Below are 11595 nucleotides of genomic sequence, written 5' to 3'. Positions count from 1 at the left end.
GTGGGAGGGTTGGACACACCTGCCGCCTGGGGATTCCGAGACATTGGAACAAGGAATAACTCAGAAGCTGATCCCTAACTGTGCCCAAGTTTGTGCACTTAGGGTTTAGAGGTTTGAAGAGAACCTTCATATTTCACAAACGGTTCCTCCGCTCCTTTCCCCAAGTCCCAGCTGTGACTTGATAGAAGAGATGGTCACCCCCCTACAACACACACACACACACAGCAATGGTTCCCTTGATGGTCATCCAGTACAAGACTAATCCCCACTCCAACACTTTCTAAAAATGTTGACCCAGATTCCTTTCTAAGACCGGCAACGAAGGGGAACACCTTTGAGGCAGTTCACTCCATTTACAATCCGCTCTAACTTAGGGAATTTTTTTCCCCAAAACGTTCAGCTTAAATTTTGGGTCTTGCAATTCCTGTCCCTTGCTCCTGGTTTTGCTCTTCAGGACAAAAAAGGATAAATCTAATCCATCTTTGACACAAAATCATTTCACTTGAATGTAGCTACTATGTCCTCCCTCAGATTAATCCAGAGTAGAGCCTTCAATTATTCTACATATGATATACAATGAAAGTCCTTCACCATTTGATTTTCTTCTGGTACTCTAGTTTATCCTATCAATGGCTTTTTAATTTAATAAAATTAAAGACAAGATTCCCAGGGCAAGATTCAGAGAGACTATCAGTTTCTTATTTCTGTGACTACACTATCTGACTCCACTCAGAAGAAGGACTTGGGAGACATACAAATATCTGAACCTGCTAGTGAGGGTGGGCTTGCTGGGTTTCCTGTAATGGGCTGAGGTTTGAGTTGAGGCACTGAGGTCCCAAGTACGTGAGGCTAAATAGTAATTGGGCTATACTCTATTAATATACCTGATTGGATAAAGAATGGTCCCTGCCCACAAAAGAGGAGGAGGAGGAGGAGGAGGAGGAGGAGGAGGAGGAGGAATAATCCGCCCGCCCGCAGCAGTGGCCTCGCTTCCCCTGCCTAAATAATATCTCTAGGCAACTCATTGGGTTATGAATAGCATATTAGACCTCTTGGTAGCAGTAGAATCCATTAAGCCTTCATTAGTAGGACCACTATTGTTAGCTGATCATGTTGTGTAATGTTCTTCTCTAAAATATAATGTTCTCTGGGAGCAGGTTTCTTCGGGGCTTCTGGGAGCAGCATTAATTTCAGTTCAGTATAATAATCAGCCTAAATGCAGCCTGGAGTTAAAGTCCAGATCCTTTATTGTCTACTTCAAAATAGCCTGGTTAGCTTTCTTGGAAGTCTCTCGTTCTCTCTCTCTCTCTCTCTCTCTCTCTCTCTCTCTCTCTCTGTTTCTCTCTCTCTGTCTCTCTTCTTGGTTCTTGCTGCTAGTCCTTTGTCTCTTCCAGCTTCAGCCTCCAGCTCCCAATTTCCCCAGCCAGCACAAAGGTGGAAGGCGGAATGAATCTGACTCTGCCTCCAGAGTGGGCTAGTGGACTTGTGTGTCTGGCCCTGAGAGCTTCTTGCTTATATGCTGTGCACTGAGTATACTCCAATCATTATATCACCAGGAAACCATTATTTGTTTTAGGATTAAATCAATGCTAAACTAGATTTAACCATTATCTCCTCAATTCCACTTAGTACCTTGTTTCAAGTTCTGGCCCAAAACATCTCCCTGTAGGATCAGATCAATGGTACTGAACCAGACTGAATTAGATAACTATTGTCTCTATCAATTCCAGTCTTAGTATCTTGTATGAATCCTAACAATGTTGTTGACAATTCTGGGCAGCTGGGGATTATAAAGGATGCTTAAAGGGCAACACAATATCTCTGGTTAATGTTTCTGTGGAGAATGTTAGTTTTTAATATTTTATTATTATAATATATATAATAATTATAATAATATATAATTATTATAATAATTATTTGAGATATTATAATAATTTATAATAATTATTATTAATTATTTAATAACCATTGTTGAATGTACAATCATCTATTTTTACTTTCACTATTTAGCTGAAGAGCAAACATGGTATAGTGAACAGGAAACATATTTGTTTGAAATATCTCCTTTTTTTATTCCTTGCCCGAATCAGATACACTTTCTATGAGTCAAAAGCAATGTCTTTGCTGAGTCTGCTGAGATGAGTGACTTCCATCTTTAGCCCACTGATCTAAAAGGTCAACTCACTCAATGTTTAACAATAAGTAATTTTGATTAATTTTCTTGAGTATTCAAAAGGAAGGAAGGAGATTTCCAAAATTATTCTAGGAGAAAATTTTCTATTGAGAAATTAAGACAAAATACATTTGATTTGATTTGATTTCCTGAATTTTCCTTTGGAAGTGAGCAATGGGCAGATACTTAAATACTAAATAGCCATGTAGGCAAAGCACTGATATTTACCCATACAAAAAGGAAATAAGAAAACAATAGAAACAGAGATAGAGGAAAGAGGGAGGAGAAAAATTCTTTTCTTAAAGGAAAGAGAGGGAGAAAAGAGAGAGACACACACAAGGGCAGAAACAAAGCTATAAAAAGACACAGAAAGACACACAGAGAGAGAGATGAGGCAGAGAGAGGCCTTTATATTTTCTGTGTCTGTGTGTGTATGTATCTTTGTCTTTGATGCTTTATTTCTCTCTGGCTCTATCAGCTTTTTTTTTTTTTTAAGCTTTTTATTTACAAATCATGTGCATGGGTAATTTTCCCAACATTGACCCTTGCAAAACCTTTTGTTCCAAATTTTCCCCTCCTTCCCCCACCCCCTCTCCTAGCTGACAGGTAGTCCAATACATGTTAAATATATTGAAATACATGTTAAAGTTTATCAGTCTATCTCTCTACACACACACACACACACACACACAACCCCAAATTTTGTTTGGAGATGGAGAAGGAAAGAGGATAGTAAAAATCTAAATGGGTGGGCACACCAGAGAAATGAAAATGGCTGCATTAGAGAGAATGAACAGGTGCCTAATAAATACTAATTGAGTAACTGTTAAAAGTTTTTCCATAATATCACCCAAAATGTCACAAATTTTAATGTTAAAAGGGACCATAGAACCTACTGGAGAAGAATCTCTCTTCGACTAACTGTACAAATAGTCATCTGGCCTCTATTTGAAGATTTCCATTACCACTAGAGGCAATTCATTCCACTTACGGGTAACCTTAATTTCCCTTATATCAAGTCTAAATTGAACTCTTTGCAGCTTCCTGCTCTGGGCCCAAATATGAATATGGGAATACACATTTCTTAAACACTGTGCCAAGTATGAAACAAAATTAGGATGATCCCTGCCCTAAAGGAGTTTATATTCTTTAAATACTTTTTTCATTATGAATTTAATAGTCATCAACAAACATTAATGTTTCCATATACAAAGGACAGAAAAAGAATTGAATATGTAACAGGGACTAATCAATGACTCTTATGAACATGTACAACGTGCATGGTTCAAGAAAATCCCCTATCTGAACTTTGGGGCATACACAGGTATTCTACTTCCAGCTCAAAAACCTCATGGGTTATTGGACTTTTCACTGGCTAATGAGTTAGAACAAAGAGTGCTTATAAAGAATCCCAGGACTAACTTTTCCTTTTATCCATTCTTTAGGGATGAACAAGGAAATCATCTGGGCAAGAAGAAGTTTGCTTTAAGCCCCACATTGCAAATTTTCATATGGACTGGGTTTTCATTAGCCAATTTACTACACAGAAAAAAATTCAGTCTACCTTTGAAAATATCAAAAATTATTACCTCTGGTTTCTACTGAATTGATTATGAAATTGATTTTAATAATTGATTTAGGGTCTTCCTATAGCCACTTTTCTATGTTTTTGAGTTAAGCTCAAGTTATTAACTTTTCCTCTGAGTTTACTTACAATTAAAAGAAAAATTGTCTCTCATACTGAGATGTCCACTTATTGTCTTTTAGCTCCACTAAGTTAAGTTGATCCATCTCCTAAAAGATGGATTTTTCTGTCCCTACCTGTCCTTGAGCAAGTATGAGTAACCTGATCTCCTCCAAAGGGACAGTGAGTCTGACAGATTTGATCCCTTAGCAAAGATTATAGGAGACAGATGGGTCCCATAAAACAATGACCATTTTTTAATTGTCAAAGAGTGTTGTGATTAGCTTCTCTTAAAAGCCAGTCCACCTTTCTTAGTATAGTTATTTGTAATTTTCCATAATTACCAAGGCACCTTCCTTTCTTGTGTCAATAAAGAGAGTCTCCCTTCTCAATGGGATCACTTATTGAGGTGGCAAATTTGACCCACTTTGTTAACAGTTATAGTTAGTTAACTGTTAATAAACTATTATTAGTAACTGTTAGTGTTACCATTAGTGTTAGTAAACTGATTTTGCTCCGGTTATGTGCTTCGGACAGTCTTTATTGAATTTACTTGGGCACAACATATAGCAATTTTAAAAATAGGTTGATTGACAAGGTGCTTATCCTTTGTCCCATTCTGAATTTCCTTCTGCTATTCTAGTTTTCAGATTTCTTTTTTTTGTATCACTAGTAATTACTCTGTCATTCTCCCACTCTTCTCCCTTCCACAAATAAAGCTCTTCTTTCTAAGCAAAAATATGACCAACCCCAACAAATTTGCTTTGTATTTGGTGGTGTATCTGAAAATGTGCCGACGATCCATTTTTCTAGCAAGAGTGATGCTTCATTGTCAATCTAGCAATATGACTGGTCTTTGTATTGATCAGAAGTCTTCTTTCAAAGTTGTCCTTTACTGTAATCAATCAGTGGAAGCAGCACAAAGTGGACTTGGAAAGATCTGAGGTCAAATATTGTGTCATCTCAGGCATGTTACTTCACCTTGTTTCCTCATCTGTTGTGAAGACCACGTATTTTAAAATCAGCCGGAGTCAGGAATTCAGGTTAGGGGAAAATCGTCAGTCTTTATTCTCAGTGAAGAAAGATCAGAGGTGGAAGAGAACGGCAATAGCAATGTGTGTAGCTGAGTCAAGAAGCTAGCTAGATCAGCAGCCACACGACCAGCAGCTAGGAGTATGGAACCTAGGCCAATCTCTCCCAGCTTCTCTTCCTTTCTCTCTCTCTGCCTCCACCCACCAAAATCGTCATTTCCTATACAATACATCAGGACTTGCACAGAGAGTGGGCAGGGACCATTCTTTATCCAATCATGTATATTAATAGAGTATAGCTCAATTACTATTTAGCCTCATGTACTTGGGACCTCAGTACATCAACTCAAACCTCAGCCCATTACATCTCCTGCTTTCTTTTGTTTTAGAACACAGGTGGTCATGCCATCCCTGACTCCTCAGGGAGGTCAGAGCCCCCAAGGGGAGGTGATCACACCCTCCCTAACTTCTCAGGGAAGGAGGTGAAAGCACCAAAAAGGAGGTGATCACAGCCACCCTGACTTCTCAGGAAAGCCGGTGAAAGCACTAAAAAGTCGATGATCACTCCCTCCCTGAAATCTCAGGAAGGGAGATGAAAAGCACCAATGGAAAGTGGGGGTAGCTAGCGGGTTTCTGGGCTGAAGGGTCTTATTATGCACAAACCCATCAGCATGGGAGGTATTACACAAGCACATAGCAATAGCGCAGAGGCTATTAGGGATCACTCTTCCCACAGTCAGTGCAGGCTCAATGTGGTGTAACAAACATGAATTATACATGCAAGTAGCAGAATAGCAAACAATATAAATCAACATGGTGTTGGAAAAGATCACCAGAAGTCCTTGAAGGAGGGTATGGGAACAACAGTCACACATACACCTTCTTCAGCAGCCAAGAGATAGTCCAAAACCAATCTATTGTCCATTGCTTCACATGTCAGGGAATCCAATGATCCCCCTGAGTTTTTGAAGTCCTGCAAAAATCTTTTTATGTGTTAGGGAATCCAATGATTCCAGCAGATTTTGGAGTCCTGTAACAGTCTTATCATTTCTCAGAGAATCCAATGATTCCTGAGAGTTTTCAAGTCCTATGTCTCAGAGAATCTAGTGATTCCTGAGGGTTTTCAAGTCCTATATCAATGACTCCTGAGGGTTTTGAAGTCCGACAATCTTTGATGTCCATGAGTCAAACGCCATAACTGCCACGCTCTTTCAATGGTGAGCACAATCAGCAACAGAACCACTGGATATTTCTTGGGTCGTCTTCTTTGTTTTAAGGATCTGCTCCGTCTTTCTGTGATGGACAAGGCGAATATGGCTCGTTGGCACCCATCTCATTCCTTCTCCACCTGTAGAGATACAAGCAAACCCTCTCCCCCAAGCAGTTAGCCTATCTGGTCCTTTCCATTTACCACTTTCTGGGTCTCTCCACATCACCTGGCGATTATCTAAAGATAGTGGAGCTGCTTGCACTGGACACTGACCTTCCGGTGGGTTATAAAACCTGTCTGCCGGAACCAGTGCATCTTTGTCAAAAATCAAGAAGTTAATAGTATAAAGGGTTAGATTTAGAAGTTCTCTAGGGTTACTTGTGGCTCCCCCTTTCTTTTGTTTTTGGAGGAGCGTCTTAATATCTCTTTCTCCTCTCTACTATTGCCTGTCCTTGATTAAAAGGTATGCCCGTGGTGTGTAAAATCTTATACTGTGCACAAAAGTGTGCAAAATGTTTTGAAATATAAGCAGGACCATTGTCTGTTTTTATTGCTTGTGGCACACCCATAATGGCAAATGCTTGTGTGAGGAATTCAGTGACCACTGGCTGTCTTCTTTGCTGCTGGTATTGCAAAAGTGAATCCTGAAAAGGTGTCTACTACAACGTGGATAAAGGATAGACGACCAAAAGATTTATAATGGGTCACATCTCATTTGCCAGATTTCATTGGGTCTCAAACCACGAGGGTTCTTCCTGGAGGCAGTGTAGGAGCGTGGAAAGGAAGGCAAGCTGTACAGGCTTTTACTATGCTCCTAGCTTCCTCTCTTGTTATTCCAAATTGTAAATGTAAAGCTCGAGCAGCCTGATGATATTTAGAATGAGATGTCTGGGCTTCTTGGAATAAAGGGGAATTGACCAACATAGTTAGAAGGCTATCTGCCTTTGAATTGCCATCAAAAATGGGACCTGGAAGTCCACTATGAGAGTGGACCTGCAATATATAGATCTTACCTGGATGCTTTCTCACTTGCTCTTGAAGTTTCTTAAAGAGCTGATATATATTAGAGGCTGAAAATTTTATTTGGGCTGTGGCAATTCTTTGTATCACATCTATTGAATAGGCCGAATCAATATCTCCTGGATAATAAGTAAGAGCTAGAATGATCACGTACAATTCATTCTGCTGAATGGACTGAAAAGGAGTTCTGACTACTCTCTTTATAGTTAGATCATGAGAGTACACAGCACAAATATTATGTTTGGATGCATCTGTGAAGATAGTTGGTCCTTTAAGAGGAACTTCAGAAACTTTTTCTTCAAGAATCCATCGCCAATTATGTAATAGTCTGGTTATCTTTAATGGAGACCCATGTATAAAATTTGGAGCCATGGCTAATAAAATTTGCCACTCTGGGATGGTCTCACAACACACATTAATTTGTGTATTGGTATAAAAGGTGTATATCTTGTCAGGTCTTGTTCCAGATAATTATACTGCTTGCTTAGTGGCCTTTAATAAAATTCTAGCCACGATCACTGGGTAGGGAGTAAGGCTTTGTTCTGGTTGTGCCGGGAGGTTCACCCACTGTATCACACTGTCTCTTTGATGAAGGATTGCTGTGGGTGCCTCTTGTGTGGCGAAAACTGATATTTCCAAGGGTTTTTGAGTAACTCTTTCAACCACATTGGATAAAGCCAGTTCAACTTCTCTCAAAGCCTCTTGAGCTTCTTTTGTAAGCTGGCGTGGTGAATTTAAAGCACTGTCTCCCCTTAAAATGTCATATAACGGTTGTAACTGATAGGTAGTCAAACCTAACACTGGTCGCATCCATTGGATATCTCCTATCAGTTTCTGAAAATCATTCAATGTGTTTAGCTTCTCTGTTCTTAAGGACAGTTTTTGAACTGTAAGCACCTTAGGGTATACTTCATATCCTAAATATTGAAAAGGAGCATGTCTTTGAATTTTTTCTGGTGCTATGTATAATTTGTAATTCCTTAGTGTTTCTATGGTCTTTTGTAGACACTCTTCTAACATTTATTCCTCAGGTACACATCCCAATATATCATCCATATAATGTAATAGCATAACTTTTGGGAGTGCTTTTCTTACTGGAGCAAGAGCAGCAGCAACATACATTTGACACATAGTAGGGCTGTTTTTCATTCCCTGTGGCAAAACTATCCATTCATATCTTTTATAAGGCTCAGTTTAAGGGAAAAAAGGCAAATCTTTTTTATATCCTCCTTTGCAGAGGGATAGAATAGAAACAATTTTAATATCTATGATCCAAATTGGCCATTCTTCTAGGAACTGAGAGGAGATGAAGTCCAGGCTGAAGAGTTCCCTGTTTCCATCTGTTCATTCACCTTTCTTAAATCTGTTAAATCTCATTTTCCTGATTTTTTTTAAACAAAACTAATTCAAGGACTTAGAGAAGGTTTTATGTCCTTGGCAAGCTGGTCCTTACTATATCTAATAAGGCCTGAATTTATCGTTTTGGTATGTTCTATTAATGGTGTACGTTTTTCCATTGATAGAACAGGTGAAAATGTTGGAGGTTTTAAAGCAGCCCTGTTAAAAAAATGGAAATACTTCATTTTAAGCCATGTTGTAAAACGTCTCTTCCTAAAGATTGATGGGGGTTTTTTCAACTATAAAAGGAGTAAAAAACCCTTTTTGCCCTTCGTTATCTCATAGGGGGAATTAACTTACGTATTGATCCTCCAGCCAGACTTGTAGGTGTTCTTTAATTTTTGGCCAGTGATGGGCCAATTGGCACTTAATGACCGTCCGATCTGCAAGTGTTACCAATCTTCCAATGGAAGGCCATTTATAAATTTGGATAGGTGGCGTTGTTGTGCTGTCCAGTAATTTGCTGGATTTTTGTGATCTGAATGAACTGGGTGATATCACAGGTGCTTATTAGATTCTGATGAGTAAACCTGAGTACTATTTCTCCTGGGTGATAAGTCACAATTGTTGCCTGTATTGGTGACTGGATATTATCTACAATTCCCAGTTTCCACATCAGTGTGTGGATGGACACTGTTTTGTTACCAGGAGGAAAATGGGTTTACTGTGTCTGGAGGCAAGGATTTTAGGCTGGAGAGGAAAAGATTTACCTTTCCAGGGGTATCTCAGTGGTCTCAGCTGCATACAACCTATTCTCCTAATTGTAACCCTTTTCCCATCAGGTTGTTTGGCTGGTTGATTGTGTAATCCTTTTGCCATTATGGCTTCCTGACTGATGATCAATTGGGGTTTGGACTTTTAGGCCTTTTCTGGGTAATTCTATCTGCCCGGTTTTTTGCTCGCCCTGGGGGCTGGGGCCTCTTCGTTCCTAACTTGTTCCATTCTGAGGCCCAATGGAAGCCTCTTTGCATTTTTGAATGTGGTACTGGGTCTTGTTCTCCATTTTTCTTACTCTGCCTTATACAACATTGAGTTTGGGGATGCTTCTTTTAACTTGAAAGCATTAAGAGTCTTCTGGAAGTCCTTGACAAAGGGACCCTGCTTCCCATGTTGGGATCTTGGGAAGTCTGCATATGTCTGACTATAAAAGGCATTTGTGCCACTATAAGGTCTTATGAACTCCTCTAAAGGAGCATCCTTGCGCAGTCCTAGTATAATTCTTCTGCAGACCTCATTAGCATTTTCCTTATTAAAACATCTGTTGATGCATTTTCCCCATGAGTTCTTGTGATAGCAGTCTGCAAATGTCCCACAAAGTCAGCAAAGGGTTCATTTGGCCCTTGTGTTATTTTTGTGAAGGCCTCACCTTTGTCATTTTTATTGTGAATCAAAGGCCACGCTTTGATAGCATTAGCAGCATTTTGCTCATATGCTGCTACTGAATAATTAATTTGTACTGTGACATCTGCATAGGGACCTATACCTGTTAGTAAGTCATAGGTGATTGCAACATGAACTGCATTTTGTCTATTTTGTTGGGCTTGTATCCTACAGAGCTCGCTATATTCAGAAAGCCACATGTAATTTTGTCCAGGTTCTAGGCATACCCTTGCTATAGATTTCCAATCATTAGGAGTCAAGATTTCAAAAGCCAAATTCTGTAATAGCATCTTAACATAAGCTGATGTAGCCCCATAAAGAGTGCAAGCCTTTTTCAGGTCTTTGAGGATTTCTATGTTAAAAGGAGCATATCTTTGACTTTCTTGACCGGAGGAATTAAACTGGGAAATTACAGGAAAAATATGGGGCTGTAGTTCCCTCACATCTACACCCTTTTCTTTGGCCTTCATTAAGCCCTCTTGCTATCTACTTGTAGGAATAGTTGGATGCTGAGGGGGAGGTGCTGGTGCTGTCACTCCCCCCCACTCCCCACTGCCCCTCCTCCCTCCATCCCAGAGAGTGGAGTTGATGAAGGATAGTCAATCACTTGCTCCCGAGGTAGGGCTGAAGCTGCCTCCTGATGTGGAAAGTCACCACACCCTTGCTTACTTAAGTCTCCATGCCCTGTGTGGGGATATGGTCATTAATCTCTTCATTGTCTTCTTCCTTAATATCAGGCTTCCCTATTTGGCTACTGGGAGCAGATTTTTTCTTTCTTCTAGGAATAGGGTTTCTTAGTGCCAACTGAATTATATTGTATAAATAGAATGCCTCGATGGAAATTGAATGAGGACTGTTTTCATTGTAATATGCGGACATCTGTTGTCCAACCAGGGACCAGTTATCTCGAGAGATCTGCTCCTGCTCTACAAACCAAGGGGAGATGGGGTTTAATGTACCTAGAAGTCTAGCTACCTCTTCCCAAGTTATAAGTAGCCCTTGTCCTTCTATCAGCTTAAGCATGCTTTCTATAACACCACTCTTGGATGGGGTTGAAGGGGTTGAAGGGGATGGGGGCGGGGATGGAGAGTCTTTAGCTAGCATTTGTCCCATTTTAGCCAAAAAAGATTACTGGTTTAGTTTTTAAGAAAATAAGTTCCCTGTTTGTCTATTAACAATACTCATCCAAGTTCCTGGTCACCGGAGACTTCTTCAGTCCTTGGGCCCCACGTTGGGTGCCAAATGTGAAGACCATATATTTTAAAATCAGCTGGAGTCAGGAATTCAGGTTAGGGGAAAATCGTCAGTCTTTATTCTCAGTGAGGAAAGATCAGAGGTGGAAGAGAATGGGCAATACCAATGTATGTAGCTGAGTCAAGAAGCTAGCTAGACCAGCAGCCATACGACCAGCAACTAGGAGTATGGAACCCAGGTGAATCTCTCCCAGCTTCTCTTCCTGTCTCTCTCTCTCTGCCTCCACCCACCCAAATCGTCATTTCCTATATAACACATCAGGACTTGCACAGAGAGTGGGCAGGGACCATTCTTTATCCAATCATGTATATTAATAGAGTATAGCCCAATTACTATTTAGCCTCATGTACTTGGGACCTCAGTGCATCTACTCAAACCTCAGCCCATTACAATCTGTCAGATAAGGATAATATTACCTATCTCTAAGAGTTGTGATGATCTAATT

This window comes from Sarcophilus harrisii, chromosome 3, assembly GCF_902635505.1.
Source record: "Sarcophilus harrisii chromosome 3, mSarHar1.11, whole genome shotgun sequence".
In the NCBI taxonomy this organism is placed as follows: Eukaryota; Metazoa; Chordata; class Mammalia; order Dasyuromorphia; family Dasyuridae; genus Sarcophilus; species Sarcophilus harrisii.
This window is presented reverse-complemented; position numbering follows the sequence as displayed.